The following is a 26,950-nucleotide window of genomic DNA, read 5'->3' as shown; positions in this document are numbered from 1 at the left end:
GTGCTGGATGCTAGGGCTACAAAGGTACACACACAATGAGAGTGTGGATGGGTTGGGATCTGTTGTTGTTTGCCCACTGATCAAAGATCAATAATGATAACAAACAATACTAATTAGAATTTATATAGCTCAGGTTTGCAAAGTCTTTTATATACATCCTCTCCTTTGATCACAAATCCATCTTCTCAAAGACAGAACTAAGTGTCAGGGATACAAAAATAAATAAAACAGGTCCACTGCCCTCAAGGCACTAACAAGCTACTAACACAAAGTTTGAGAAAAACAGGCAGACTCATGTAAGAGTCAGAAAGCAACAAAGATAGACAAAGCCATCCTTGGGATGTGGCAGTGACTCAAGGAGATAGCTGAGGAGCCAGAAAATGCTTTAACAGCTCTTTGAGAAGTAACTTGCAAAGTTAACATTTAAGTACCAACATGAGCTGGCCCCAGTTCAGGACTAACCCACAAATGCCTTTTTAACCCATAATATTCTTGGAATACGAGTCCAGTCGTTGAATTTAGATCTATTGCAATACGAATTCAGAGGGGTTTGCCATATGACTGGTAACAAGATGAAGATGGGGGGAAGGGTAGGCAGAGAATAAACTTTTATATAGCACTTACTATGTATCAGGCATTATGCTAAGTGCTTTTTAAAAAAACAAACATTGTCTCTTTTGATCCTTATAACAACGCTGGAAGGTAAGTGCTATTACTATGTTCATTTTACAGGTGAGGAAACTAAGGCAAAAAAAGTTAAGTGACCAGCCCAAGGTCACACAGCTAGTCTGAGATCTGATTTAGATTCGCCTTCTTGTCTCCAGGGCTCTATACACTATCACTAGTTGCCTGAGGACAGGATAATGGCGGAGGTATTGGGGGGTACAGAAGCCCTTAAAGATGATCTGCTGTGTCATATAGGACTGTCTGTGATCTGTGTTGGTAGAAGTACCCACATTAAAGAAATTGCTATCCTTTATATAATGAAGTATGCCTGAAGCACTGAAATGACAGGACCTCGATCACCAGGTACAATAACATTTCTATGGATGCAGAGTCCATCAGCCCTTCTTTCAAGGCTCAATGCAGGCATCACCTCCTCCAGCAAGCACTCCCTAATTCTCCCCGTCCTTGATTCTTTATTTTCCAAGGGCACGTTGTGTGATCACTCCCTTGAACATTTTCCTCCCTTCCATACTTCTCTGTGCCTACGTTCTATCTCCAGGACAATGTAAGCAACTTGAGGAAAATTAGCTATCCTTTTGTCTGTTTCCCCCAGGTTGAGCACACTGCTTTACCCAAGGTGGGCACTTCAGAAATATATGCTGACCCAAATTGAATGAATCTATGATCTAGTTCTTCCCCGCAAAATGAAAAAGGACTCTGCTAAGTCCAAGTCACTGGCCTTGAGCAACTCAGAGTGGTCTGTGAAATAATGAGATTGGTTCATGAAATACTTGGGAGGGAATGAAGAACAGGAAAGGGTGCCCTGGGAGAAAACAGAATAAGCGTCAGAGTCCAGGAGAGAGGAAGGAAAAGCAATACAGAAATACTTCACTAAGAGGGCAGGGTGGAGGAGAGAATTTGCGTAGCTCAGAAACGCTCTACCCATCTTGTTCCTGGGTAAGGAATTGGTTAGAAAGCAGGGTTTGTTAAAGAGAACCCATGAGTAAAACTGTTCACTACTTGCCTAGTACCCCTCCCCCTCCATGCTACCATTTTATGATTTTGCTTTCTTCTACAAACTGCCCCCTTCTAAGTCAATATCATATAGCAATAGCTAGCATTGATCATCTGATCATTTGATTCTCACAACAGCCTGTAAGGTAGGTGACTATTATTTCCATCTTCAAGATGGGGTAACTGAGTCAGAGGTCATGCTCAGGGTCATACAGCACTGGATATTCAGGTCTCTCTGGATATTCAAGAAGTAGACCATGCAAAAGTCTTAGTGTGCCTACAGCTGGACTCCTAAGGACAGCCTTGGACAGGTACATACAGAAGTTGGACAGACACCCAGGGTCATACATACATACATACATACTTACCCTTGAGTAAGGCTGACCTGCTGACAAAGTCATATTGCACTAAAATTTTGGCTAATCTTGGAATTTCCTTGAAAGTTTACACTGTCCTGTTTGTTTACTGGTTTAAAGTAAATACCTGTTTGATATCTATATCCTAACATCCTGTTTGTTTCAGTTAAAAATGTTTATTTTACCAGGAAATGTTCCCAAAACATAAAGCTTTGTTTCAACTGTTACTATGAAACAGTTGTTTGGAAGTGGGGGGGGGGGAGCCAAACATTTTAACTAACTTGGATCTAAGCAAAAACACAGGTTACAAACTTTTGTTACAATGTGTCTATGGGTAAAGTCGGCTTTGAGCCAGCTGCTCCAGTATTTCTGGCGCATTTCACCTATTAATCGTCCCTCCACTGTCTCTCTCTCTCTGCCTGTCTATTCCAGACATGCACCAAATACAGGCTGAGAAAAGTCCCTTCTTGTAGCTTATTAAAGTCCTCCTGCTGAAATCACAACCCAAGTTTGCTTTTAGGCCCAGGCAGAAGATACACTGAGAGAAATGTGAGGGAAATTAGACTCCATAACCAAGGACAGGCTATATTCATCAATTATTACTGAGTACTAATGGAAATCTAAATTTATTCGTCCTGTAAGGAAAGTTGTCTTGTGTGGCCTGAACTACTTCACAGACCTAAACTTGCTTTCAGGTTTGTTTGTTTTTTAAGTTGTTAGATACTGTATGTTTGAGCAACAGTTGCCAGACTCAATAACAGGGACAAAAATCTACATTCTCTCTTCCAATAGCAAACCTGAAAGTGAGTATTTGCTGCTTAAGCATGGTAAACAATCATTCCACTAGACTCCTGGTAACTGATTTCTCAACAGGGGTCGCCCAGCTTTCCTGCTTTTAAGACAGCTAAGGCAAGCCAGCCTCCTGACCCAGCTCCTCACAGACCACCGTAACACAGGGACCTCACCCAATCTTACCTCTCCCCTGTGGATAATCAGTCAATACCTATTTATTGAGTACCTCCTAGGTGCTGAGAGAGGATTCAGAAAAATATTTATAGTCTAATCCACCTCCCAGAAAAATCTGTCTTCCATTATATCTCAAAGTAGCAAACTAAAATTTAAAGCACAAGTCCTGCTCTCACTGAACTTAGAATCTAGTTGGTGGAGAAAAGCCTAATATACCCACAAAATAACTACTGCAAAGTAGCATATTAAATACTAAATTGTAGGGTACAGACTATAAGTCCTGGGCAGATTTTTATCTGTACCTCCTTACTGGGTAGCATGGCATGTAGTTAGTGGATAGGGAGCTAGCATAAAGGACAGAAAGACCAGAGTCCAAGTCTTGCCTCAAACACATAACAACTGTGTGGCCTGGGCAAATCATTTAACCTCCAGGTACTCTAGACAACTCTCCAAGGCCAAGGATGGGGAACCTGCAACCTTATGGCCACAAGTGGCCTTCTAAATCCTTAAGTGTGGTCTTTTGACTGAATCCAAATTTTACATAACAAATCCTTTTATTAAAAGTCTTAGAGTCTAAGGAGTATAATTTGCAACGTGCAATGTTTAAGGAGTTTCCTCACTATCTATGAAATCCCATCTGGGGCTATCTCCCATCATCCTGAGCTATATCTTGCTATGCAGCCCAGATGGCTCTGGAGGAGAGTTAAGCACAGCCCTCCCTCACTTAAATCCAATTCACTTGCAAGTCATGACATCACCTTGCTGATGTCATGAACAAAGGATAAACAGCAAACCACCCCGAAATCCCAGGTTCAGTCCCCATCCTGCATTCTCTTACACTCAGCCTTACAAAGCTATTGAACTTCTCGCATGCACAGATAGGTCTGTCTCCTTAACAAGTCCATAGCTTCCTGAAAATCTTACGTAATTTTGTGTTGCCTTCCACAGTTCTTAGCGCAATGCTATGCACATAGTAGATTCCTAAGTAATACTTCAAACAAGCAAAGAGCATAAAACCGGTAAATGAGATTACATTATTTTATTTGATCTTACGAGATATGTAATACAAGTATTATCTGCCTAGCCAATAAGGAAGCTGGGTGAGAGAAGTTAAATGACTTTTTCAAGCATCACCCAAATAGCTAGACTCACATCTAGTGTTCTTGCTACCTTGGTACTCCTGGCTCCATGAAACCAAACACCAGGTTAACAAGAATATTCTTGGTAAATGGAAACAAACAGACTTACTGGTTTTAGAGGAAGGGAAAGTCAGTACATCTGGATCTAATGATCATCATGTTGTATTTCTCCATTCTCTTTCACCCTACAGGATCCCAAAGTCAAGTAATACCCCTATTGTTGACATACATGCAACTGAAAGTAGGATCCAGCAGGGAACTGATAACAGCAACACTGATCAACAACCTTCAGGGAGGAAGGAAAGTAAGAGAAGGAAAGAGGGGGAAGGGAAAGTGCTGTGAGATAACCTTCCCAAGGGACGTCTTGGGACAGGAGGAATGTATATATTCTGGGCCAGCATGAAGCCATGACACCAATGTGGAGGAATCTGTAATATTAATTTTCCCACTTGAGGATTTCACTTGCAAAGTTCCCTATTCCCTCTGGAGAAGTACTGTTCATATTAAAAAAAAAAACTTTTTTTAAATGAACACATGGTCCTGCCCTTCTGTCCCAGTCACTCTCCTCCATAAATCTGACAATTTCCCTGCTTCCCCGGATCAGCACTTCTGAGCAGATGATGCTATGTGAAGGAGCCCATGGGAGAACTTCCCAATTTGGCACTGAGCTTGCCTAGACTAATGCTGCACAGCGGGCCTTCAGCTCCTCAAATAAGCTTCTAATTGTCATTTCAAAAATGCACATGGACGGTTATTTCAAGCCATTTAACAAGTCTCTCTCAGGGTATTTTCCCTGATGATCCTTAGAATAGAAGTATTTAAGGGTTTGAGGGAACATTAGAAAAACTGCACGCCATGTAATCTTGCCCTCAAATGAAAATAAAATAACCTGAAGTTAGGTACTCAGTTCCGAGTAACTGCTCACTTTGGAGGTGAAATATCACAAAGTGGATAGCACAGAATATCTTAGAAAGGCTGCCATCAAGCCCCTTACCTACCACCATATCTTCATGGCCCCAAGAGCGCCAAAGGCATCACTGCTATACAGTTTGAGTTCTAAGTATCTAGGGCATAATGCAATAGGGCCAGAGGATGAAGGATCAGGAGTACAAACAAGAAAGGGGAGCAACTAATTTGGGCCCAATCTCAGAGCTAACAAAATTTAGCAACAATAACAACAAAAAAACAAAAACCAATCACCAATTGTGATGATGATAATGCTACCACTACTAATAGATATTTTGTAAGCCTTTACAACATGTTTTACATACATTATCATAGTTGACCATAATAATCCTATGAGGAAGAAATGCAATTATCTTTATCCCCATATTACAGATGAGAAAACTGAGATCTAGACAGATAAAGTTACTGGCCCACATCACGTGACTATTAAATAGAGTAGCTGGGACTGGAACACAGGTCTTCTGACTTCAAGCTCAATGCCCCTACCACTACACTATGGTTCCTCTTTTGATAACAGTAATAAAAATGAAACTCACATTTACATAGTAATCCAAGTTATAGAAAGCACTTTAAAATTGCTGTTGCTGAATCCTTGCAGTCATGTCCGACTCTTTATCGCCTCATTTGGGGTTTTCTTGGCAAAGATACTAGAGGGTTTGCCACTTCCTTCTGTAGCTCATTTTACAGATGAAGAAACTGAGGCAAGTGGGGTTAAGTGACTTGCCCAGGGTCACATAGTGAAGTGTCTGAGGTCAGATCTGAACTCATATCTTCCTGACTCCAGGCCCATTCACTATGAATGTTTACTTCCCACTACAGTGCCTTGCCAGGATTTACGATCGAATTTGAGGGTATCTTCAAAACTGTCTCCCATTGTATCTCCAAGTATATAAGGCTCTTGCAAAGCTATCACACTGCTCTTCTGATCCAGTGGCCTACTTTGAAAACTGTTTTGTTAAAAATCTAGACAACTGCAGAAAACTCATTGACTTTGCCCATGGTGTTTCTACAGGTTCTATTTGGAATCCAAGTAGAAAAAGTCATAGCCAGAACACTCCAGTCTTAACTGCCGGGACATAGAAGGAGGGACCTAAACTATTAGTCAAAGAACTCTCCCCACCCAAAGGGAACATAAAGAATAAACAAGAACAGGATTTGACACAACCTTCCTAAGCTTCTGAAATAATCCATCTTGATAATTAACAAACAGCTTTAACTAATGCCCAGAAAATAGAAAGGTGATATTTTACAAATGCTTTCAGAGAAAAACAGCACATTCAGCAATTATCAAATGGATTCCCTGACACAAAAGAAGCCTATCCCAGAGTAGAAGAAAAGCCGTGTCCTGGCTTAAGAAAAACCCAATACAAAAATAGCATCAAAAGATATCAGAATTCAAATTTAGGGAAATGATAGATGCTGATTCCAGAAACCTGATGATGAAACATATTTCCATTCTTTCAATGGAAAGGTCATGAACCAGGGTAAAGAATGCCACATCAAATGATCAAATATGATTAAGGTATCTCTTTGTTTTACTTAACTCTTTCTTCCAGGGGAGAATTCTACTTGGGGAGGGAAATGGTGTTGAGAAGTGACAATGACAAAAGAATTAATAAGATTTTGTAAAATTCAGTTTTACTTTTATTTTCAGATCCAAAATATCTGCCTTACTCCACCTCCTCCCTCATCCACTGAGAAGCCAATACAATACCCCTTCTACACATGAAGTCATTCAAAATATCTTTCCACATTAGCCATGTTCTTGAGGGGGAGGGAGAAACAAAGAAAGAGAAAGAGAAAAACATTCTTCAATTAGCACTCTGAATTCATCAGTTCTCTACATGGAGGTAGATAGCATTTTTATCATGAGTTCTTTGGAATTCTGGTACATCACTGCCATCATCAGTTACTAAGTCTTTCACGGTTAATTTTTATAATATTACTATTACTGTAACATTTTGTTCTCCTGGTTCTACTCACTTCATTTGCATCAGTTCACGTAAGTCTTCCCAGGTTTTTCTGAAAACATATCTTTCCATCATTCCTTGCAGCACAAAAGTATTTTATCATTCTCCAATTTTAATGGGTTATCTCCTCAGGTTCCAATTCTTTGCCACCACAAAAAAAGCTGCTATAAATACCTTTGTACATATATTCTTTTCTTTTTTCTTTGATCTCCTTGGGATACAGACCTACGGTAATGATACTACTGGGTCAAAGGGTATGCATAGTTTTATAGCTTTCTGGGCATATTTCCAAATTGCTCTTCAGAATGGACAGACTATTCCCAGTTCTACCAAAGGTTCACTGGCGTACCTATTTACCCAAATCCCCTCCAGTATTTGTTATTTTCCTTTTCTATCCTCTTAGCCAATCTGCGAAGTGTCTCAGAGTTATTTTAATTTGCATTTAGCATGAATAAGATTTTTTAAACCAATACATTTTTACTAATTTGACAAATATGGATTAAAAACTTGTTATATGCACAGCACTCTACCAGAAGTAGGAAGAACTTAACAGTTTACATAAGTGGCTTCTGCTTTCATAGAGCGGTTCCCCAAGTGTGCACTAGACAAACTTGCAGGGGTTCTGTAATTTTACATTTTTAAGGGAGAAAGCTAATCAATAAATATTTACTACAAGCTTACTACGTGCCAGGTACCATGCTAACACAGGAAATACAAAAGGAACTTCTATTCTAATAAGAAAGCTAACACATAAAAAGAAGTCAAAAAGGTGGGATGGGGACATGAGAAAGAATCCCAGGAAAGTATAACCAGGTAAAAAATGAAGAGATGGCTGGCCTAAAAACCTTGGTTAAGTGGAAGTTTGGGGAGGTGTCCTATAGCCTCCATTCAGAGGTCTAGAGGACTCTTCCAAGATATGAGTTCCAGGGTTGAAGCGAAGGATGAAGAGTTTTCTGGGACATGATGTAAAAATACGATAATACAATACTCCATACTCAACACCTGTTAGACATCTCACTGCAAACTCTGAACTCTAGTTCCCAATAGCAATATTAGATGGAGCTATATTTCTTTTAGTGACATCCTTAGAAGTGAGATAGTTTTTTCTTACTCATACTTTTAACTATGTCAGTAGCTTCTTAAATGTTCTTGCTTGCAATAGCATAGCATTCTGAAGCTGGGTTTTGGGTGGTTGGTATAATAAAAAATAAGTGAGTATCACCGGAAAACCAATGTGGTACAGGATATGACAATGACAGGGTCCACTCTGATTCTAAGGTGTGAAGCGCACAGTGCCCATCAGTGCACACATCCCCTCAGTCATAAACCATGGCTACTTAAAATGAAATGGAAAGATGATTTTTCTTGCAATATATATGTACTGCTTTTTTAAAAATCGGATAAGACATCAGTATTTTTAAAAAGTTGTCTGGACCTAATGGAAGTGTTAGGTATTTCAACTTGGAGGTGCTATGATAAAATTAGGGAGACGCTAAGGGTGGTGGGAGACAAGAGCATTTGGGAATACACAAAGGACGTACACAGAGACATAAACATAATACATAACAAAGACATTAGGAAAAAACAAAACAAAATGCAATATAATCACAGAGGGAGGTCATTACCAACAGAGAAGGTCAGGGAATGTTCCATAGAGGAGATAATATTCAAGTTGGGCTTTGAAAGCCAAATAGAATTCCACATGCAAAGAGTTGGAGAGAAGGCACTCCAGGCACCAGGAGATACAGGACACAGAAAGGAGACTGACAGTAACCTTTAGATCTCTTATTTAAGAATCAAAGGAACATCTAAAGGCCATTTCAAACTCCCTCATTTTGCACATGTAGAAACTGAAGGCCAAAGAAGTTGTGACTTCCCCAAAGTAAGTCTTGGAAGAACAAAGCATTGAATCCAGTCCCTACACCTCATCTGTAAAAGGAGAGGGCTGGACTGAGTGACTGCTGAATCTCTTTCCAGTACCAGAATCTATGATTCCATGATGCTAAGACCAATGAGGAGGCTGTAGTGGTCTAGGTGAATGGTAATAAGGAACTATACTAAGATCATGACATTAAGGGGTAGGAGCAAAACTGCAGCAAATACTGGAAAGGATGGCCAGGGATGCTGGAAGGAACAAAGTCTCTGGGAGTGCCAAAACCCAGAAGGAGTTAAAAGGTTAAGAAAAGAGAACTGATTATGGACCAGTCATTCCAGGGGGCACAGTGGCAGGGGCAGGCAGATCTGAAGATACTGGGGAGAAAAGGCTGAGGTAGATGGGAATGAAGGAGTGGATAGCTGGTACTGGGATTCAGCATCACTGGGATGATACGCAAAGTTTCGCTTGTGCCATCATACCTAGTTTCAGCTCCAGAACAAGGTGCCCCTCCCACTTCTAATCTCACCACCATGCTGCTAACTCAAACCTTGACTGATACCACCTACCTCAGCCTCCTTTTCCCTGTGAATGGAAGGCTGGAGGAAGGAATACCAAACTTCTCCCAAAGCTTTCCTTTGTAGAGAACAGAAACTAGACTCAGATCATTCTACTTTGCATCTGCTGCAAAGTGTGTGTGTTCATCCTTCATAGCAGAAGAAGACCATGCCATCAGAGAAATGATGACATGACTTGCACTTGACTTTGTTTTGAGTGAGGGAGGACTGTGCAAGGTCATCCATCAGCCTCACTTCTCCTCCAGAGCCATCTGGATCCAGTGACCAGATATTCATCAGGATAACTGGAGATGACCCAGGATGAGGCAATTGGGGTTAAGTGACTTGCCCAAGGTCACACAGCTAGTGAGTGTCAAGTGTCTGAGGTGAGATTTGAACTTGGTCCTTCTGACTCCTGCTCTATGCATTGCACCACCTAGCTGCCCCAACTCCCCCGAGGCTCCAATTCCCACTCCCTCTTCCCCCTATCCCTTTGCTGCCTCTTTTTGTATGTCATTTCCTCTCATTAGAGTGGAAGCTCTTAGAGGCAGGAACTGTCTTTTATTCTACTGTGCATATAGTAGGTGCTTAATGCATTGGATTAGATTGAGGAAATTAAGAAAAAAAACAGTATGCTAATTAATTTGGGGATGGATCCAGAAGGTAATCAGTGAGAAAGTTCCCTGAGGACTTCAAGTTCAAGGTCATGGCAAGCAGTGCCCCATGAAGCCCATCTCCTAGCAGAAGCCTTGATGGGGCAGGAAGGGCTGGAACTTGAGGGAGGTGCCTGCTGAAGGGGCTGGAAGGCTGTAGCTGCAAGTGTAGCAGGCTCCAGCAAAACCAGATAAGGGGACAGGAGTGGGGCCCAGAATTCTAGAAGCAGCTAGGAGCCAGAAAGCGAAGAAAGATGATTTCTCCCGTGTATCAACATTCAACCCAATATGGAACACAAGACTGGAAATCTCTTCCCAAAGAAAATTTAGTTTTCAATGAAAAATGTAGACTATAGTTACCAAGATGTCAAGACCTATTTCAATAGCACCATTTATTTCTCCTACTTTGGGGGTGGGGGGAGAACTAAGCAATCAGAGTAAAGTGACTCGCCCAAGTTCACACAGCTAGTAAGTATCAAGTGTCTGAGGGTGAATCTGAACTCAGGTCCTCCTGACTCTAGGGCCCATGCTCTATCCACTATGCCACCTAGTTGCCCCTACTTCTCCTGTTCTCATAAGACTTACTAACATCCTACTCCAATGTCTCACTGTAGCAAGAAAGTGTCCCTGGGTCCCTGAAATTTCTATTAGAACACAAATGTTTTATCCAGGGATTCTGTCTATGAACTTGCTTATTTTAAACTATTTTGATAACTGTATTTAAATATAATTGGCTTCCTTGGTAACCCTATGCATTTGAATTTATGCACTTAAAAACTTTCTGAGAAAGCACCAGACTATCAAAGGGGTCCATCTCACACACACACACTCTCTCTCTCTCTCTCTCTCTCTCTCTCTCTCTCTCTCTCTCTCTCTCTCTTATGAACCCATCTAAAATCTATCCATAGGACCTCTTTGGAGTCCATGGATCCAAGATTAAGAGCCCTGAAAAATTATGAGGTTGCAAGTTGCAGTGAAGGTGTCAACCTGTATTGTTAAAGGGAATTTCCTTACCTGGGAGTTCCCTTTACTATTAAATTCATAAATTTGGTCCTGATTGGTTTCTTTCCTAACAAACAAAGCAAAGCAAAACCAAAGAAAAACTCACATGGGATGGGGAACCTGCACCCTTGAGGCCACATATGGCCCTCTACATTCTCAAGCGCAGCCCTTTGACTGAATCCAAACTCCAGAAACAAACTCCAGAACAAGTTCTGTGAAGTTTGGATTCAGTCAAAGGATTGAACTTGAGGACCTAGAGAGCCGCATGTGTCCTTAAGGCTGCAGGTTCCCCACTCCTGGACTAGGATGATGGAGGACGCAAATTTCGAAGCTATTGTCAGTAGGTATTTGAAAAAAAAAACTCATAAAATATGTAAATATAAAAGTAGACACATAGTAAGAAAAATGTGTGAGAAGGGCTTTGCAGTGGCCAGTATTACTACTAGTAAATATTAATGACACTGAGGTCATATGTAGAACATCTACATATAATTAAAAGTTTCATAAGCCCTTGCCCCATATATTCATATTCAGTACAACAAAATTTCAGTACAATTAAATAGTTTGGACTTTCCTTTCTCATTCACAAGGCTAGACACATAGTTGGATTATAAATACTTTTTAGATTTTTTGGGGGGGAATTTAGTTTACTCTGGCTTTCCAATTATAATGCCTTTTTGGGATATGATATGATAGCGATTTCTAAAGGGAAATCCATTTGAATAAATTAAACTTCACTTAGAAGTATATTATATAGAATTCATTATATAGAATCAGAGTGCTGAAGCTAGAAAAGACCTTAGGTTCCCTCTTCCAAACTCCTCGTTTTTTTTTCTAGATCATTTACCTAAGACTCAGAGAGATGAAATGACTTGATTTGAATGAACACTATTTCTTCTTAGTTCAAGCATGTTCTCTTTAATTTTTAGCAGAGTTCTTAAAGCATAGGGACTGGGCCTGTAATTTTAGTGATTAAAGGGAACTCCCAGAAGAGGAAATTCCCTGTAACAATGCAGGTCGGGACCTTTTCTGCAACTCAGTCTTAGTCGTGAAGAGTACCTGAGAGGTTAAAGCAACAAAACAAACATGTCATCTCCTCACCAACTTCACTCTTAGTGTGCATAACAGATCTTTGAAGTTGTCATCCAAATGGGATTTGATTGTGATATTGAAACACTCTGATGATTAAAGAAAACCCTGATAGAAAAGTGTTTTGTGTTTTCGTAGCTGTGTAAATTATTGAAGGCTCTGCTTGACCTGTAAGAGCTTTCTTGCCCAAAGGTAGAGGAAATAAAAGTATCTTCTTATTAGAATTTACCATTGCAAATTATAACCCCTTCACATCTTAAAAGACAATTGCATGAGTTGCTGTGGTCAGGAAAATCCACTACTATATAGTTATTAGACTCTCTGCACTTAAATTTCTTTGTCCTCAGATGAAATACATCTATTCCATTATCTAGTCTGTACTCAAATCCTTTCTAGCTTTTATACGACCTTATAGATCAGAGGATCTGAACATGTGTGTGTGTGCGCGCGTGTGTGTGTAAAAGAGAGACCTCTCTCATTGAAACTTAGCATTTCCTTCAGTTTGGAAGGTAGCAAACAAACTATAATACCATTACTCACACCAGTAGAAATCACAAATATTTTCACATCACACTATAATTGCTGTAGATGTGAAAATATCTTCCCTACTTAGAGATTACTACAGTTATCGGACTTGCCACTAGATGTATCACTATAATTTTTTAGTATTTTCTTAACTGTCAGTTCAGTCATTTTCCTGTTGTATCCAACTCTTCTTGACCCCACTTGGGGTTTTCCTGGCAAAGATATTGGAGTAGTTTGCCATTTCCTTCTACAGCTCATTATCAAGAACTGAGGCAAACAGAGTTAATTGACTTGCCCAGTGTCACCCTGCTAGTATCTGATCCTGGATTTGAACTCATGAAGTTAAGTCTTCCTGATTCCAAGCCCAGTGCTCTAACCACTGTACCACTTAGCTGCCCTACTTTTACTTCAGTATAACTCCTTTGTAATCCTATGTATTTTATTTTATTCATTTAAATAACATAATTCTGAGGCATCTACAGGCTTCCCCAGAATGTCAAAAGGGTCAAGGAATCAACAAAATGGTGAAGAACCTCTGCCTCCAAGAGTTGCCTGGAACATTAAGATGTTCAGTGACTTGCCCAGATATTCCTGGCTTTGAAGTCAACTCTCCCTCCTCCCGCCTCTCTTTACTTTGCTGAAATACATTAACTTTACATATCTCCAAAAAACAAACTAATCTACAAGTTTCTAGGTGAGGCTCAAAGACTCCACTGGGCTCAATGAGTCACTAGTGAGATATGTTAACTCACAAAGTTAACCTGATATAAAAAATGCATTTAAGAGAAGCATAGTACATTCACTGCCCTAGTGAAACCACATCCAGAATACCATATAGAATTCTGGCTCCCCTATTTTAGGAAGGGCATTGACAAACTGCAGTACATCCAAAGAAGACCAACCAAAAAAGTGAGTGGATTGGAGACCCATGTCAATGAAGGAGAAGGAACCAGGGAAATTTACCTGGAGAAGGACTGAAGAAGGATAAGATGTCTGTCTTCAACTACTTCAAGGGCTATTATGTGGAAGAAGGAACAGTCTCTAGGAGAATTGTGGGAACCAGACTAGAAACTATAGGTAGAAGATGCAGAGTTAACTGAGAGATAGTCAGATGGATAGGGAAGTAGGCAAGTCCACAGATAAACAGAGAAAGATGATAGATGACAGAACAAAGATAGATGATAAAGATGGAGAGACAATAGAAATGATAGACTAGAGATAGGTCAAAAGATAGATAAAGAGACAGATAAGATGGATGGATGGATGAAAGAATTTATTAAATGCTTACTATGTGCCAAGCACTGTGCTAAATTCTGGGAATATAAATAAAAGCAAGGAAAATCCTGCTCTTGTTATAAGGAAAAACATCCTAGCAATTAAAAAGCATCCCAAAGGTGGGATGGGCTGCCTTGGATAGCCCTTGATTCCCTAATGACCTCTATGGGGAGATACCATAGAAAGGATTCCTGTTCATGTGTATGCTAGAAAATCTGAAATCCCTTTGAAGTCTGATACTCTGATCTCCAAAGATCCCTTCCAACTCTAAAATCTATAGTTGCTTAGTTCCACCTTTATTCTTCAAGGGCCAGATTCCTACAATGGAAACTCAGGCTGAAAAATATACTATAGAATCAAACAGAACTTTGGTATATTTTTTTAAGATGTTATTGTAACAGGCAGATATGCAGAATTCTAACATGAGTACTTAATGGAGAGCCACACCTTTTACCTGAAAAACCACTATCAGCAAACCATTAACAAGCCTTCTTACTCATCGTCACACCCTAAAGTTTGTGAGGCATACCTCGAGATAAATACAAAGGAGACCTCTTCCCTGGGTTTCCCTTTTTTTTCCTATTTATTACATATACTTGTTAATCTGGCACACTTCAACTTCCAAAAGGGTCACTATAATGTGTTTAATAGTCTCTTTTTCACACTTGCTATAAAGCCACCTCCAAAGGTCTTCAAGAGCAAGGAGGTCTAGGTGTTCAGACAGAAGTGCTCTGATCAAGCCTTGGGCAATTACTTGACAGTAACGGAAGCAAATTCACCAGTAAGACACAACAAGATATTTATAGCCTTTGCTATAAGCTAGCCAAAAACCTTGCATCCCCTGTACAGTGCTCTCAAATACCCTTCTGTTTTTCTGTCGTAAGGAATAAAGTCCACTGTCAGCTTCCTACTGTTCTCCAACCTGTCAGGCAACTGGATGAGTGCTGTATTCTAACCCTGGAATACCTCTGGTATTATGGGGAGCCAAAAATCCTAATGAAGTAAATACTAAAACTTTTTCATGTACAGAACCTTTTTAAAAGTGATTGCTGTTTTAACTCTAGCTATAAATTCAACTTGCAGAGTAGCTTTTAGAAGGAAAATTTTAAAACCCTGCCATATGCATTAAAATGTGATTCTCTAACAGAAACAGGGAAGTGGAAGGGGGAAAGGAGCAAATGTTATTGAGTTAAAGGATGAACTACCATCAGATTGTCTGATGTTCCAAATCAAGACTTGTACCTCCAATGTGAGGACATGACATAAGGCTTTTCCCCAGAAGGGTCACAGCTCTCTGCTATCTCATCCCTACTTCACACTCCCTGCTTTTTCTCCCACACAATCATTTTTGGCAGCTTTTCCCAGAAATCTCCATGGTTTCTCATACTGCTTATGGAACCCAACATGACATCAATGGAAGTACATTAAGAATATGAAAATTTGGATTCCAGTCCCAATAGCTACTTGTCATTGGATAAGTCTCTTAATCTCTCTGTCTCATTAATCATTTGTAAAATGAAGATTTGGACTAAATGGTCCCTAAGGTCCTTTCTGTCACTATGATCTCTGACCGTAGGCCCTGAGCTTGGGAGAGGAAGAGGAACAGGCCAATTGAGAGATTTGAGAAACAAGTGGAAAACAACTAATTTGATAGGAAAAAATTAAATAGGAAATTTCAAGGCTCAGTTTGAATACCATGACATAGCTCTTGCTAGAAAGGACCTCAAAGGTCATTTTGCTCAGCTCCCACAATTTACAGATGAGGACAATGAGTCCAAAAGAGATAAGGTAACAATAATTATTATTACATATCTTTTATTTTTTTTTTCAGCTGAACCTGTGATTTTATCAGCATAGAAGAAATCTCATTGTGGAAACTCCCTTTAGATATACAGATGGTCAACCTGTCTATCATTTAAAAGTCCCAAATCTTTTATCTCTAGCCACAACCTCCTGAGTCACCAACTGCCGACTGGACATCTCTACCTAGATGTTAACCTGGTTACTCAAATTCCACCTCTCCAAAACTGAAGTCATCATCTTCCTCTCAAACCTACCCCCTTTCTCTTAATTTCCTTATTTCTGTACATGTTGCTTCCTCCTATGGAAGGTAAGCTTCTTAACAGCAGGGAAATCTTTGTATGGTAAGGTAATTAATAAGAGGTGACTGATGACTGATTGTACCACCATCCTTCCCAGTCATCCAAACTCCAAACCACAGAGTCAACCTCATACTTTTCTCTCTCCCTCATTCCCTGCATCCCAATCCAGCTGCCCAGTTCTACTGGATGCTGCATTCACACCATCTTTCACATTGATGTCCTCTTCTCCATTCTCTCTGTCACCAACTTTGCTCAGGCTCTCATCTCCTCAACCTCTTAAAGTTGTCTCATTGCCGTTCCTGCCTTCCTTTCCTTTTACAAAGCCTTCACATGACCATCCAACCAGCTCAGTTCATAAACTTGACTCTCTCTCTCTCTCTCTTTCTCTCTCTCTCTCTCTCCCCCTTTCCCTCTCTCTCTCCCTCTCTCCCTCTCCGTAGTATCCCTTCTTATCTTGTCCTAGCTCCAATCACACCTTGCTAAAACCCAACTCTGGATCATTCCCATCATTTGCCTTCAATAAGCTGAAGGAAGATATAGAACTGTGCAGAGTAGGTACACAAGAAAATCTACATTATTTAATCTCAAATGGCCCTTCATTACAGAAGACTATCCTTCTAGTTCATAACCTATTCTCTATCCCACTCACAATGGCTGATCCAACTCCATTCTCTTCCCAAGCTTCCCATAACACCCTCTGAGCTGAGAACTTTGCCTCATTCTTCACCAAAAAAGTCAGGCCTTCACCCAAAAGGACCTTCTTCTCACCTTCTCTTCTTATCACACTCCCCTAACATCGTCCCCCACTATCCCCACCCAGTTGGGGGAAATAGCTTTTGTCCTTAACAAGGCCTCCTCCTCTTCATGCATTCTTGATCCTATCCCATGCTATCTTCTCCAACAGATTGCTCCTACTATCATTTCTGCTCCTTTTCCAAACTTCAATCCCTACAGATCTTCTAGCTCCTTCCCTAATACTTAAAAACAGACAAGTCTCCTTACCAAAAAAAAAAAAAACAACCTCATTAGATTCTACTATCTGCACTATTGTACAATATTCCTCCTCCCCATCTCAGCTAAACTCCTTGAGGAAAGAAGTCAATGCTTAATAAGCCTCTACTTTATCTGCTATCATTCTCTTCTGAACTCTCTGCAATCTGCCTTCTGACCTCCTAAATCAGCAGAAACTGCTTTCTTCTTCAAGTTACCAGTGCTCTCCTAGTTACCAAAGCTTAGGGTCTTGTCTTTCCATCTTCCTTCTTGACTTCTCTATAGTACTTGTCACCGATGACTACCATCTCCTCCTCTTGGGTATTTTCTCCTCTCTAGGTTTTCCCGACACTTATTCTTTCTTGGTTCTCATAAACTGTCCCCTCCTTCCTATTTTCTTTCACCGGATCATCATCTAGTGCATACCCACAAACTGCAGGTGTCTCCAAATTCCTGTCCTAGGATTCCTCTTTTTTATTCTTGATTCTCTATTTGGTGATCTACTCAACTCCAATTTGTTCAATTACCACAACTGTATAGATGTTTTCCAGATATATATCTCCTACCTTCATCTCTCTTCAGAGCTACAGTTCTACATTAACAACTGCCTATTAAACATTTCAAACTGGATGGCACATAGGCATCTCAAACTCACCATGTCCAACACAGAACTCATTATCTTTTCTCCACTAAACCTCCCCCTATTCTCAATTTCCCTATTATGGCTGAGGGCACCCCCATTCACCCAGTCAACCTGTTCCCAACCTTGATGTCATCCTCAATTCTTCACTTTTGTTCTCTCTCTTTTATCCAGATAGCTGCCAAATCTGTTCATTTCTACCCTTACAACATCACCTGAATAGGTTCCCTTCTCTCTACTAGTATGGTAATAGATAAAGAGTGCTGGGCCTGGAATCAGGAAGACTCATCTTCCTGAGTTTAAATCCAGCCTCAGACACTAGCTACGTGACCCTGGGTTTAACCCTGTTGACTTCAGTTACTTATCTGTAAAATGAGCTGGTGAAGGAAATGGCCACCTACTCCAGTATCTTTGCCAAGAAAACCCCCAAATGAGGTTGGACATGACTGAAAATGACTAAACAACAACATATAGTGAGTGCTTTAAAATGCGCAAAATGCTTTACATGTCCCCCTTGATCCTGACAACAACTCTGTGAGCAAAGTACCATCATCCACAATTTACTGATCACAAAACTGAGAAAGGTTAAATCACTTGTCCGAAGTCACACAACTAGTAAGTAGTATCTGAGGCGAGACTCAAAGTTCCTTACTCCAAATGCAACACTGTATCTACTGCACCTTAGCTTTCTTTAATAATAGGTAGCATTTCTATAGTCCTTTAAGGTTTTCAAAGTCCTTTGCAAACATTATTTCATTTGATCTTCATAACAACGTATGGAAGGTAGGCGCTATGATTGTTCCCATTTTATAGATGATCAAGTAAAGGCAGAGAGGTTGAGTGACCTGGCCAGGGTTACACAGCTTGTCAGAGTATGAAGCCAGATTTGGACCCAGGCCTTCCTGAGTCCAAATCCAATGGTTTATCCACTGTGCCAACTAGCAAACTCCTTCCCCTAGCGTTTAGCTAGCACCCATCCTACCTCTAATTTACACTATTCCCTGGCACCAGTCTATATTTCAGCTAGAATGACTTACTAGTTGATGCTTTATTTATCTTTGAATTCTTCTACCCATGCATTCATTTCATATACTAGAAATAGCCCCCTTCCTCATCTCAAACTATTAAAATTTCTTTCTTCAGTTAAGACTCTATTTATCTTCAACATGAAGTCTTCTAGTCAAAGTCATGATTCTACCTCAAATTTTCTTCGAACAATTTATCCGGATCAGGGGTGGGGATTTGTTCTGTAAAACTTGGACTCAAGTCAAAAGACCACACTCAAGGACTCAGAAGTGGCCTCGAGGCTGCAGGTTCCCCACCCCTGGTCTGGATCTTTCCATTGCCCCTGTCACATTCTACCTTGTATTATAATTATTTGAATATACATCCTAGTCCCCTGTTAGCAGCTGAGCTCTTGAGGACAGTGTGTTGTACTGAAATGAGCACTGGCTATGGAGTCAGACTACATTGTTTCAGATGTCAGTTCTGCTACTTCCTTCCTATGTAATCTTAAACTACCAGGCCTCAGTTTCCTCTTCTGTAAAATGTGGGGGTTGGGCTAGATGACCTTTGCAGTCCCCCTCCAGCCCTAAATCTCATTGATTTCATCACTTGCTGTTTTTGCATTGTGTTTCACATGCACTATGAGCTGGTAAAGTGCCCTAAAAAGAACAGGTGACACTAAGTTTGTGGAGCTGAATTTACTCAACGACAAATCCCTTGATTTCTGTGAGTCTCTTTTTCTAAAATGGGAAAGACAACATTTGCACTATCTACCTCACAGGGGCTGTTCATTGAGAAGAACGTGCTTAGGAAGTAAGCTATAAAGTGCTATATAAAAAGTGAGCTATTATTATTACTCAATAACAAAAGATTCCTTTTAAAAGCACATGTCAAACCAAGCCATTTCTACAAAAGAACTACAAAAGAACCCCAGCCAGTCAGGAGCATCTGGCTCCCCAGGGAGTAGGCTCCTTTAAACAGGGCCTAAAGGCAGATAAGTAATAGGTTCTGAACCCATAGGTAGAACTTCAAGGTAAATGAGAAAATTAAGCCTCTTATGTTGGCCTCAGTGTAAACGGTCAGACCCTGTAATAATCTAGGCTTTCCCTGGAAGCATTAACCTGCATGACCTCAGGACACACTTTAGAAGGCATTCTCATTTAAATCAACATGTCAGAATATACACAGACACCAGTGTCAAGTAATTAAATTGCATGTCCTAAAGCAGTGAAAACACCCAGGGGGAAAAAAAAGAGAAAGAGGATTTTAATTTTAACACATAAGAGCTTAGTGGTCCTTTGTTCAGAATCCTTAGGAAAAAAGAATGGAGGGGGTGGGAGGGGGGAACATCCTTAGCATCACATCCTTTACTGGTGTGCAAATTTAAACACCATTTCAGATAGAGGCAAAAATCTTCCCACTGTTTTCTCAAGTGGACACAGGGATTGAGTATTATTCACAATCTCTGTCATTGACCTATGTGCCACCATTAACACCTCAGGGATGTCAAATCCCCATTTCTGTACAACAGTCACAGAAGCTGTTCCAGCATATCTTCTTTCCTGAGAGAAAAAGCAACACAGGGCAAAGAATAAGTCTAGTTCTCTCTAGGTCTTCTCTATTAATCAGCTGATCAAGTATTTCCTGAACACCAACTATGTGCTCTGAACTCTGCAAGACAAGAACAATTAAAGATCATGGCCTTATAGGATACTTAGAGATAATGAAGTCTAATCCCTTTATGGCACAGGTGGGGAAACTGAGACCCAGACAGATGAGCCACTACTGAATGTTTAGGGGTGGGGAGAACAAAAGATATGTTTAAATTCTTCTAAAAAGAACGGAAGTCAAGAATTTGGAAGTAAAACTGAACAGGGCTGTAGCTCAGATGGGATGCAGGAGTTAGCAGCTAAACTGACACTGAAGCAATTTAATAAAGAAATACTCTTTGAATAGGAGGAAGTGAAGCACTAAAGGTCAGCCCTCATCCTGATGGCTGCCCTTCTTTGTACTGTAGCAACAAGACACACCTGCCAATGCCAACTGTAGACTAATACTGGAGAGGGGAAAAAAGACAAAGTATGCAGTGTGATACAGAGAAAGGAGGGCTGGATTTGGAGTCAGAGGGCCTGAGTTCAAATCCTAGACTCTAAAGTTTGTGACTTTGGGCAAGTTACTTTAACCCCTCCACAACTATCAAAGGAAGGGTTCTGAACTAAATAATCTCTCTGTTCACTTCTGAAACTTTGATTCTATGAGCTGGAAAAGAATTGAAGCTATCACATCTTTACACTACACTATCTTCAGTGTAAGTTACTAATCCATAAATGACCAGCAATAAAGTTTTTCTAGGAGTTACACTTTACACTGGGGGAAATTATTTTACCGGATACTCAATCAACATATACATAAAGAAAGATTCCTGACTCCATAGAAATCAGCTCACTAGAAGACTGCCTAGAGATGATCCTTGTAAAAAAGCTCAGCCCTCTCTCCCTGTCTTTGGGAAACTGGATGCTGCCATTATGTTATCTTCTGAGGGCAAGGAAGTGACATTCAAGTTTTATTCTTTAACTTTCTCTGTATTGTGGGTTTTCTCCTCAGGATATGACAAGTGAAGAAGAGCCCGTGGTACATACGTTCCCCAGACCTTAAGTTTTTCTAAAACATTTCTGGCAACAGTTTTCCATTCCAGGAAGAATTAATATTTACTGATAACTTGTCCACTTGATTTAGAAAGAGAAAGGGGTATCACCTTTGGGAACCAAAATTATGGAGGTTTTATTTCTACAGAAATGTTTTGTCTAAATGGAGCTGAAACCTTAGGAAAGCAAAGAAAATATAAAGAATATTCACCTCTTGCACCGTCTACAAAGGCAAAACACCAAGAATCTGATCAAAATTAAACTGTTAAGAGGAAAACAAAATCATAGAACTGACACCAACTCTGAAAATCCACTGCGCAATGAATGGTAAGTGAACCAGATAACCCATACATAAAGGCTCTCACAACCAAATCAGAAAGGAACAGATGAACTTTAAGGTCCCTAACAGCTCAAAGAATCCATGATTCTGCTCTGTATTAAGTATGGCCTGTCCTTTCTCATCCAATTAAGCCAAAAGGGCAATCATTGTTTAAAATGAATCAGACTACACTGATGTAGGAGAGATACACCCTACACCTCTCTCTTTGGTCAGCTTTTTTTTCTTTTAACAACTTCTGCTTTTTGAAACTGTGTGATTTTTTTAATGAAAAAGTTACTGATGGATCTCAAATTCCTTAACCATGTTTTATCTTTAAGCAAAACATCTGGTTATGCCCTCTATTCTAATTATTTTAAACAGCTTGAATTGGTTTGTGTTTTCACTAGTTTTCACTAGTTCCTTTATTAGATATAAAATTAATAGAATTAGAAAGTTCTAGAGGAAAGCGCCATAATTAAAAAGGCACCAGCTGGATAACTTAGGCTATAATTCTAACTATGTTATTCCACCTTGTCTTCAAAACTGCTATGCCCAATAAAAAATTAACTTGAAACCTCAATGCTTTGAACCTCATTGAACCTCAATGCTTTTCTCTTCTCTTCCTCTAAGGGACTCAGAGTTTTTCCAAAAATATCATGCTGCAGGACTTCTGGAAAGAATATTATGGGTCACAAAGTCCTACGTTATTTCCTAATATTGACAAAGAAAATAAAACCCCAAACGTTACGATGTCTTGAGTTTCATAATATGCAAAGAACAGTTTTCAAATGTTTTGAGGTCACAGAACCTTGCTCAAGCTGTAACACTGTGTTCTAAATATGTAAAGTTAATGTAAAAAACCCCCAAAATTAGTGTATTTGACATGGAAACTACATGGTAAAAAGTGTCACGAAAAAGGAACTATTTAAGGACAAAGGTTAAGAGGTAAAAATAATGCTTCTGAGGCAAGAAGAGAGCTAGGTCCTCCTTTCTGGGTCTTAATTTCCCCATCTGTAATAAAAGGATAACAATCCCTATTGTACACACCTCAAAGGGTTGTTGTGGAGATTATGGGAGAAAATTTAAGCAAAATGCAAATTTTAAAGCACTATACAACTATCAATGACTATCATAACAAAATTTTCTTTTCTTTTGATTTTGCTCCTAATCTTGGTCACAGTGAAAAAAAAAAGATTAAAATAAAATTTACACCTGCAGTGGCAAAATTCCTATTGTTTTGTTTTCTGGCATAATCCCCAGGAATAAATGGCATAGTCCCTAGGAATAACCTGAAGATGAACATATAATTTGTAGACAAAAGGGAGAGAAACTAAATTTAAGTTGGGGGCGGGGGGAGAAATGCTCAGAAACTTTAAATATGTAGGGGGAGAGAAAATCCCCTATATGAAAAGAATACTTTCCCCATAAAGACCTAACTCCATTTTCAAAACACCTCCATGAAACCAAAAAGGTTTCCCCAGAATATAGTTTGAAAAATCCCAGAAAAGAAAAAAAATTCAGTCTCTCTCAACCACCAAGCAACAGAAAAGACAGATGTAATCTAACTCTATATACCTGTTCTGATGCTGTAATAACTTCATTATACAATTTCAAAAACAGTCACTTCTTTCTTCCAAGACAGAAACAAACCATTTCAACTTTAAGAATAAGGGCAAAATTTTCACTGCAAATTTAACTGATGATGATCTGTAAAAAGTAAGAAGATAGGGAAGTCATATAGCCCAGGTACAATTAAGCAATTTAATGCTTCAGAATCCCAAGTGTATCTATAATTGGCAAGATTTAAAAATGGAATCTTTCACTGCCATATTAGATTCACTTCAAAGCTAGTCTGTGTCAGGTACATAGAGAAATGATGTCAAGTAGAGAAAAGTCCTCAGGTATAGATATTTATATGCTATATAGCTCAAAAGAAAAAAAAAAGGGGGGGTGGGTGGGAGTAAGAGGAAATATTAGCATTCAGGCAAGCAATTGCCTTCTTTCCCTCCCTCAGCCCCCATGGTTTTGCACATATGCCTGTATAAGAAGTTAGATTATCAGCCCTTCTCATAGATTAGAATATTTTGTAAATTCAATGGTAATCAGGGTTAGGTTAGCTAGCAAATGATTAAATAAACTGAATTTTCTAAACCTAAGCAGCTCCAACTTGGACAGCTTAAACCTTGGAACTACAGTGCAGCTCCCATAGTGAATTTCTCTTTCTCGGGCTTTAACGAAAACCCAAAGTGCACACACAGAACTGCAAAACAAGATGCAAAATTGGAAGTGTGGCACACTCTTACAAACAAACACAACAGAGATTTTGTCCCTGGAACTCTATTTTTCCTTCTTCCGCCAGAAAATAAAGACAAAATTGACTTAAGAACCAAAATTATATCCTTCCCTCCTCCTTATCCAAGGAAAAACAAATTCACAATCCAGCAAGTGACAAAAATGAGCATATGCAGTATTACTACATTACTGAAAAAGGATGCAATTCAGCAGGTCACTGTATTGGGAGAACTGAGCCTTCTCAGGATGGTTTAGGAGCGGCAGTTCTTTCTTGAACGCTTAATTTCACAACCTTGTGATTGTCGGTGCAAGAGGGAACATCTCCATTTTACAGAGGAGAAAACTGAGATTGTAAGCAAGTTAGATGACTAGCCAGCCTACGGTGTCAGTGATCACTCTTCCTGGAGAAGTCCAGCTCTTTCTGTAATCAGATGCTACCTCTCGAGAAATCATCTCCGGTGGGAAATACGTAACAATCTTCCTTCGGAGTTAACCTCTGCACCCACTTTTTTCCACTACCAAAAGAAAAGCTGTTTCCTTAACTAAGCCAACTTCCTCCTTGACCATGTCAACACCACCCGTCACTCACGTACACCTCTAGGAAAGATCGGCTTCGTTTTGACCCAAAGGCCCTCCCTGATAAACTCTCCTTTTTTCCCCGATGAAAAAGGACACCGCCACTCGATCTCCTCCTTTTCTCTCCCCCTTAGTCACGGGGGACTTCCAAGTTTCCCCAAAGCTTCACCTAGCGAAGCCCCGACTTCTGGTCCCGCCCCCTTTCTGCGCTTCCAGGAGCCCAACAGCAAGTCCGGGGAGTTGGCCCCGCAGGGTGGGAGAGGGCTGGGGGGCGGCGCAGCTCCGGAGGAGGCTGGAAGCGCCCACGGAGTCGGGGACGCAGCTCCAGGGAGGGCACAGGGGACGAAGTGCCCAAGATCGGCTCTCCCTTCCCCCGCCGCCACCCCCAAGCCAAGCTCCCCAGCAGCCACGCGAAGCCCAGGAGCTCCCGGCAGCCTGGGCTCCCCGCTCCCTTCCTCCCTCCGGACTGAGCAGTCAGAGCTCCGCAGGGCAACTAGAGCTGGCAGAGCGCTCCGCTCTAGGCACCGGCGGAAAAAAATCGGGGACAAGATTTCTTTCCCCACCCCTTTCGACATGCTGCATGAAGCACCCACCTTAGTTCCCCACATCTCCCGAGCGCAGGGTGCCTCAACGACCAAGTAGCAGCAGCCAGCCCCAGGGCTGGATGGGCGTGTTCCCCTCCTCCCCCGAGCTGGTACCTAAGAATTTCAATGGGGAGGGGGAGAGGGCAAGGCGCCGCGGGGCAGGGCGGGGCGGGTAGCCAGCCTCTGGAGCCGGCTGCTTCCCTTCGGCGGGGAGTACCACGGGTCCCCAGACTGGGGAGACATCTCGGGCTCATGCCTGCTTTGGCAATGTGCTCGCCAGCCCTCGCAGGGACACCCGTTCCGCTCCCCGCGCCCAGTCCTGCTCTCCCACCTCCACACACACAAAGTTTCCCAGCGAATACAGCTCGCTCCCTCCCCCGCGAGTAACGAAAGCGGGGCTGAACACTCAGGGTTGCTAACCAGCTACAGAAACTGTTCTCCACACACATGCACACAGACGCCCCCCCGCAAGCCCCACCACCAAGATCCACTGAAAATATGGCGCCCTCGAATGTTTTTACTCAGTCTTATCAAGGATCCCAAAATGCGTGCCTTCAATGCCCCCGGTTCCCACAGAAGGCGGGGCGCGAAATTTCAGCTCAGATAGAGGCGAAATGGGACGAGAGCAGAAGGCAGGGGGGAGCGGGTTCTCCCTGATAAAGACTCTCGGCTGAACCCGAGGGCAAAAGGAGCAAATGGCACTTCATCCACGTCCTTTCCCTGGATCTCCACGCCACGGTTTGGGCCAGAAATGTGTTAGTGACGAAACTAGAAAGTAAAAGGGCGAAGGAGAAAGAGGCGATTAACCTGCCGCGAAGCTCTCCAGCCCGAGTCCTAGGAAAGGTCGGGGAGCTGCAGAAGGATACATTTGTATCGGATGCGGCTGCTCGCTACTTGTTTGCAAAGTAGCGCCGGAGCGGGGATGGCTTGTGCAGGAATGAAGCTCGTCCACCCACCAGCCTCACTCCCCTGGCTTCAGGCGGCGGCAGCAGGACTCGCAGGAACCCGGGAACCCGAGGGGGTCCCTCTCGCCTCCGGGGCTGCTTTTAAAACCCAATCACCGGAAACCAACCCAAGACCAGGAAACCCAGCGCTGCCAGCAGCTGGGAGTCCGTTCCGAAGTCCCAGCTCGAAAGAGATCTGCAACTGCAAACCGTGGACTCCAGGCTGAGTGCAACGAAACATGCATATGCAAAAGACAGGTGCATTATTTTCATTTTTAAAATCCTTTTTATTTCTGAACAAAAAAGCTCTCCCAGAATAGGGAGTCTAGGTAGCTTTGCATTTTATTTCTGCACCGGCATCCCTCACAAGATGGGGAGAGGGTGGGGAGAGAGAAAAAAAATCAGATTTTTCTTCTTTGCAAAAGGAGGGGGGAAAGCTAGGAGAGATTTCATGCAACGTGCATGGCTCTGGAGGAAGAGGAAAAGCCGAAGGACCGTGTGCCTTACCGGGGGATGCGCTCAGCGCTCCGCGGCAGAGCGCCTGCCCGGGTGTGTGCAGTCGGCTGCCCCCCGCTGCGCCTCGCAGCCCGCTCCGCTCCCGCCGCCGCCGCCGCCGCCGTTGGCTCCGAGCACCGAACAACAGCCGAGAGGCAGAGAGCGCGAGCGCGAGCGCGAGGACGGGCGAGCGAGGAGCGCGAGCCCGGAGCCCCCAGCACCGGAGGAGCAGGAAGCGCGTCATCACTCTGGGACGGCTCGGCCTTTTTTTTCCTTCTCCATTCCAAACTGCGCCGTGTTCCCCCAC

The 26,950-nt window shown here is 41.6% G+C and overlaps 1 protein-coding gene across 7 annotated transcripts in view; it reads right to left on the bottom strand.

The window, feature by feature from the left end:
• TLN2 (talin 2) overlaps window positions 1–26,743 on the bottom strand; it is a 565,589-nt gene extending 538,846 nt beyond the window's left edge. For 4 of the 7 annotated variants that reach the window (XM_072612950.1, XM_072612937.1, XM_072612893.1 and 1 more), the window contains exon 1: window positions 25,214–26,490. The gene's annotated coding sequence lies outside the window, so the exon portion shown is untranslated. Of the gene's footprint in view, window positions 1–25,213; window positions 26,491–26,655 lie in introns of those variants that run through there. The other 3 variants (XM_072612946.1, XM_072612883.1, XM_072612908.1) reach the window with 2 other exon arrangements.
• Between the last annotated feature and the right edge of the window lie 207 nt (window positions 26,744–26,950).

This window comes from Notamacropus eugenii, chromosome 1 (genome assembly GCF_028372415.1).
Source record: "Notamacropus eugenii isolate mMacEug1 chromosome 1, mMacEug1.pri_v2, whole genome shotgun sequence".
In the NCBI taxonomy this organism is placed as follows: Eukaryota; Metazoa; Chordata; class Mammalia; order Diprotodontia; family Macropodidae; genus Notamacropus; species Notamacropus eugenii.
Note: the sequence above shows the minus strand (reverse complement) of the source record. Positions and strands in the feature narration are given on the sequence as shown.